This window comes from Nicotiana tabacum, chromosome 14, assembly GCF_000715075.1.
Source record: "Nicotiana tabacum cultivar K326 chromosome 14, ASM71507v2, whole genome shotgun sequence".
NCBI lineage: Eukaryota > Viridiplantae > Streptophyta > Magnoliopsida > Solanales > Solanaceae > Nicotiana > Nicotiana tabacum.
Window position 1 is genome coordinate 18,426,883 of NC_134093.1, and position 6,577 is coordinate 18,433,459.

General features: G+C 36.4%; 1 pseudogene; it reads left to right on the forward strand.

The window, feature by feature from the left end:
- Positions 1-4,676: 4,676 nt before the first annotated feature.
- On the forward strand, positions 4,677-5,896 carry LOC142168691 (phylloplanin-like; annotated as a pseudogene).
- The last annotated feature ends 681 nt before the right edge of the window (positions 5,897-6,577 follow it).

The window sequence follows — 6,577 nt, forward strand, 5'->3', positions numbered from 1 at the left end:
TTCAGATTGAGGCACGCAGTTTACATCGCAGTTTTGGAGATACGTACAACGAGAGTTTGGCACCTAGGTTGAGTTGAGTAAAACATTTTACCCTCAGACGGACGGACAGTCCGAGCGCACTATTCAGATATTAGAGGATATGCTACGCGCTTGTGTCATTGATTTTTGGGGTTCATGGGGCCATTTTCTGCCGCTCGCGGAGTTTGCTTACAACAATAACTATCAGTCGAGCATTCAGGTGGCTTCGTATAAGGATTTGTATGGGAGACAGTGTAGATCTTTGGTGGGTTTTTTTGAGTCGGGTGAGGCTAGGATATTTGGTACTGACTTAGTTCATGATGCACTAAGTCAGTATTTCATGTTTCTATGCTCCGGAAGTATGTCGTTGATCTGTCTCATATTTTTGATTTCAACACAGTTCAGTTGGATGGTGATATGACTTATGATGTGGAACCGGTGGGGCCATTTTGGATCGGAAGGTTCGAAAGTTGAGGCCAAAGGATATTGCTTCAGTAAAGGCGCAGTGGAGGGGTCAGCCTGTGGAGGAGGCTACTTGGGAGACCAAAGAGGAGATACAGAGCAGATATCCACACCTATTTGTGACTCCTTGTATGTTTCTAGACCCGTTCGAGGACGAACGTTTGTTTAAGAGGGGGGATGTAATGACCCGGCCGGTCGTTTCAAGAGTTGTATCTATGTTTCCCTATTTACTGCTCCTTTGTGCTTTACAGTTGTTATGTGACTTACAAGTCTAGTTGGTTCGGGTCCGGAGAAATTTCGAAGTGAATTGAGACACTTAGTCTCATAATGGAATGCCTACGTTGGAAAAGTTGACCGGATGTTGACATCTGTGTAAATGACCTCAGAATGGAGTTTTGATAGCTCCGTTAGGTGATTTTGGACTTAGGAACATGTCCAGATTGTGATTTGGAGGTCCGTCGTAGAATTAGGCTTGAAATGGAAAAAATTAAATTTTTAGAGAGTTTAACCAGGAGTGGACTTTTAGCTATCGGAGTCGGATTGGGATTCCGGAAGTTGGAGTAGGTTCGTAGTGTCATTTGTGAGTTGTTGGAAAAATCTGAGGTCAATCAGACATGATTTGATAAGTTTAGCATCATTTGTAGAATTTGGAAATTTCAAAGTTCATTAGGCTTGAATTGGGCTGCGATACATGTTTTAGATGTTGTTTGAGGTGGTTTGAAGGTTCAACTAAGTTTGTATAATATTTTTGGGACTTGTTGGCATGTTTTATTGAGGTCCCGGGGGCCTCGAGTTGATTTCGGGTGATTAACGTACTTGGAATTTAGTTTGAGAAGCAGTTGATGTTTTGTTTCTGCTCATGTGATTGCACCTACGAGGGTCTTTGCCGCAGGTGCGACAGGTGGAGCGCAGGTGCGGAGTTGAAGGGAGTCAGCAAAGGTCACAGGTGTGATGGGTTTTCCGCACCTGAGATTGCGTAAAAGCAGAGGTAGTTGGGATTAGTGACTTCCACAGAAGCGGATTTTTCACCGCAAAAGCGGGACCGCATAGGCAGATTCTTGGACTGCAGGTGCGGTTTGACCGGGCAAACATATAAATGCTAGGTTTCACGATTTTGGCTTCATTTTAATATTTTTAACTCGGAATTGGGCGACTTTTTTAGAGAGAGTTTGAAGGGATTCTTGAGGTAAGTCACTTGTCGTAAAAAAAATTCAATAATTATGTTTCCCCATTGATGTTCCCACCTAGTTAGTGTATTTTTTAGGTGTAATTTGGGGATTTGAGGCTAGGGATTTAGATAGTTGATTTTGGGGATTTGAGTGTCGATTTAGTGTCGGATTTTGATGACTTTATTATGGTTATACTCATAGTTGAATGGGCTTTCGGGTTTTGTGACTTTGGTTGGATTTCGAGATGTGGGCCCTTGGCCGGATTGAAGCTGATTTCGGATTTTGATTCATAATTTCGTATTTTTCTTGTGTAATTGATTCGTTTAGCCCGTATTGATTGTATTATACTGCTTGTTGCTAGATTCGGGACATTTGGAGGCTGATTTGCGAGGCAAAGGCGTATTAGAGTAGAGTTTTGGCTCGTATTGAGGTAAGTAATAGTTCTAAATTTGGTTCTGAGGGTATGAAACCCCGGATTATTTGTTATGTGATTGTTTTGGCGGTGACGCACATGCTAGATGATGGGCGTGTGGGCATGCATTGTAGGAATTGTGACTTGGTCCATTCCATGGAACTGTAAAGTTGAATAACTTATTGTTAGTTATATGCTCTCCATGTGTTATAGAAATTAGACTGTAAATCATGTTAGAAATCACGTTTAGGCTATGTGTTGGTATTGTAGGGATCCGTAGAGGCCGTGATACCTGTTGAATTACCTGCTAATTGCTACTTGTACTTAGTCATTATTTTACTTGCATATCATACCTCAGTCTCTGTTATTCCATATTGATACATTATATCATTTCTGTTTTGGGCTGATTTTCCTGATTTCAGAGAGCCCGTGAGACTAGAGAGGTTGATAACTGAGTGAGGCCAAGAGCCTGATTGTGAGATATTGATACCATAGTATGTGTGTTGTCTGTGCGGATCCAGATATTTATACTGTGGCACGTGAGTTGTCCGTGCGGATATAGCGCTTGGGCTGTAGGAGCCCCTCCGGAGTCTGTAACCCCCCCCTCCCCCCCCAGTGAGCGCATGTACCTACTGAGTACGAGTGTTGAGTGCTAAGCTATTGAGAAAGATGGAGTGATTGTTGCTCTGAGAGAATGCTCTTGACTTCATTATTGTTGCACTTAGCTGCTATATGTCACTTTTTTGAAACATCTAAGAGATATTCTATCCGGGTTTTTACTTGAACTTGGCATGTACAAACTGATTTGACTTAAATTGCCGGATTAGAAAGCATGTCTACTTTCTTTGTTGAGACTACTGAAATTTAACTATAATTGTGTAGCTCGTCACTATCTTTCAGTTCTTTATTTAGTATTGTTACTTACTGAGTTGATTATATTCACGCTACACCCTGCACTTCGTGTGCTGATCCAGGTATTTCTGGACACAGTGGGTATTGATATTTCGCACAGCTGATCGTTGGAGACTTCGAGGTTGCTGTCTGGCGTTCGCAGTCCTTGTTTCTCCTTCCTTATCATTTTCTTTTATTGTATTTGACCCAGACTTTCATAGACATTTCTTCTCTAGACTTGTGACGTATAGATGATCATGACCTTAGTGACACCCCGATTTGGGAATTGTTTCCGCATTTGTGTTTTGGATTTTTACTCCGTTTATGAGAATTTTGTCTTTTAAAAACTACTTTTATTCATCTTCTGTTAAATTTTGAAAATTTTGGCTTGCCTAATATCACGATAGGTGCCATCACGACATGTTAGGATTTGGGTCGTGATAATATGTCAAGATCTATTAAATTCGTATATCTTTTTTGAATTTGAAGTGGTATTTCGATAATTTAAAATTAAATAGAAAATAATTTAGGTATCATATTAATTTTTATATTTAATTATTAAATCTGGTTAACCTTGAAAGTGTACATTAAGAAAAATTTATTGTGAGACGTTAAAAAAATAACTATTATATGTTACTGAAAAAATTCTCCCATAAAATTATTTTAATAGATCATATGTTTATTATTTTTTTTAATTTTTACTAGACATATATATACATATAAAAAATTTAACAAAAGAAAATAAAATAAAATTTATATAACAAAAACATACTGGAAACCCGACAAAGTTGAACCAATCCAAACCGATATAAATGGTTTAATTTTAATAGAAACCGAACCAATCCGGTCCATGTATACCCCTAACTAAATAGTAAGTTTCTTATTACTAAATTATACTTATATTTTCGAGGCCTTACAAATTGTTTGTTATGACCACTTTGTTCCCAACTCGATCTTTGTCACTATAACAAAAAGAACTAATAATATCTCTCCTAGATTAATTCAAAAAATACAGCTATAGTGATAAAATAAAATCTATACCTTGCTATCACGGTTGAGTTGTAACTTGCAAGAATATTTCACTATTTCTAGCACTCTAAGTTCACGCCACCAACGGTTCAAGAGATTCCATGCCACTGCCGAAAAGCCCTCTTACATTGTAGTGAATTTCTCTTGGTTATCTAAATTTAATTATTCACATAGTATTTGTTACTTTAGTTTTCTCCCTTCTAGGTCTTGCATGTAACTAGACTGATGGGCTTGGCCCACTCTATTATTATATAGTAAATAATAATTTCAATTAAAAAAATATATGTACATGCATATTAATACCTATAAAAATTAAATAAATTATAACTAACAAAATAACTTTAAAGTTCACTCTTAAGTTATCGGGTTATTACATGACCAAACACAATTTGTTTATCAAATACTTTCAAAACAATTTGCCAAAAACATAAATTATTTTTCAATGTAAGTAAATTTTAGAAGTAAAGGATGTGCTGCTATTGATTATTGAAGTTTACATCAATTGTATGTAGTTATAGCCAGAGTGACCACCGATATCTCATATAGCAATGAACAAGTGGATTAGGGCTTTTAAAATTTCAATTAGTTCATTCAAATATATACGTAATAACATTATAATCCACTTTCACAACAAGTGGATTAGGGGTTTTGAAATTTCAGCCGATGATATTTACTATAAATTAGTCATGCACACACCTTAATTGAGCAACACAATTTCTTACAGCAATAACTATCACATATCAAAATAACTGCCATGGCTTTAGCAAAAATGTTCATGATTTTCCTTTTGGCTGCATTAATCGCAACCCCCGCTGTTGTTGCCCAACTTGTTTCAATACGTATAAGTGGGGTTGTACTTTGAAGCGTTAACGGCAATTTAGATGTCATCAACGGACTCACCCCCAAGTTTTTTCTAGTAAGTTTTTTATTTTGTACGTAGATCTATTTTGTACGTAGACCTGTTTTATTTATTTTTATATATATACCAAAAGGGAACTCTCCCCAATCGAATAATAAATTAGCTCTATATATACACTAAATCCTATGATAGATGTCGTAAGTGGCATTATTAACCTATGATATATGAGTATATACACACGGTCAGATGATCCAAGAGATAACTACAAGTAAACTTTCTTAATATTTATGCAAATTTAATGATTTGAAGTGTAAGAGAAATAACACGACATCTATTATTCCTTTCATAACAATGGGTGAGGATGGTATAAATATAGAGTAACTTGAGGCGAATGAATCCTACACTCGCAGTCATAAGATGCATATGGCCCGATCATAAGACGTTTCAGCATGTTAAACTGTATGATCATTTCATTTAAAAGTCTAAAAAGTGAGATAATATATTTTTATTTACATAATTAATTTTATTTTCAACATGTCAGCTAAAATGCAAAGTTGATCTAATTACGTAAATAATATTAACATCATTTAACTTTGCAGATGCAACAGTGCAATTGAGGTGTGGAACAAGAAATATGGTATCAAGTACAATAACAAATGGATCGGGAGTATTTTCCTTGGTGGTGGATCCTCGTGTAAATACTTTGCCATTGCTATTGTCCAACTGTCGTTTAGTAGTTGCAACTCCACTCTCAACATGTAACGCGAGCTTACCATCTGTTGGGCTTTTGGCATCATCCTTGAGAATTGTAAATATCGGTATTGGCGGTTTCGGCGGTCTTATTAATGTCGGTTTAGGTCCTACTGGTTTTATACTTAATCCTAACCTCATTTTATAGTGAACGAGTTAGCCTGCTAGTGCTTAATTAGTGCTACTACTATGCATCAACTAGTTAACCTTCTTGGCCAGTTGTTTACTGTATGAATAAGGACAGTTGTTTCCACTAGTGAATAAAGTGCAATTAATATTTGCAAATTTTATATTGGAGCCATTTAATCGTATTGTGTGTGTTATTATTTTGTTTTTAGCTTTCTCTTATTTATTACCCCTTCTTATATTTTGTTTCATACATGCGGAAATGACTCTAGAATGAGCTTCGACCTAACGGCTCTACAAAAATAAGGACACGTGAAATAAGAATGAAGGGACATAAAAAGAGAATATAGTGAAAGCGGGATAAGATAAAATTAAGGAAGAAACTGTAAGATGATAATGTCGGTCAAACGATAAGATAATAAAGACTAATAAAAATAACGAATAAAACAAAAATAATATCTTATTCAAAGTTATATAATAATAGGACCCAATAAAGTATCTGGCAAGGTATAATACCCCATATAGAGGCACCATGCTTGGTGGGATTAATGAGAAAAAAGATATATATTATTAGTTATATCAATAACATCTCTAGGGAAGGGAAAATAAAAGTTTATATCACGACCCAAATCTCAACCTGTCGTGATGGCGCCTATCATATTATTAGGTAAGCCGAAATGTAATGACCCGGCTGGTTATAGCCCTGTTTCCCGTATTTCTGCTTCTTTTGTGCTTTATAGCTGTATTATGTCTTACCAGGTTGGTTGGTTAAGGTCCGAAGTGATTTTGGAGTGAATTGAGATACTTAGTCTCTTAATTGGAAGCTTAAGTTGAAAAAAGTCAATCGGATGTCTACTTGTG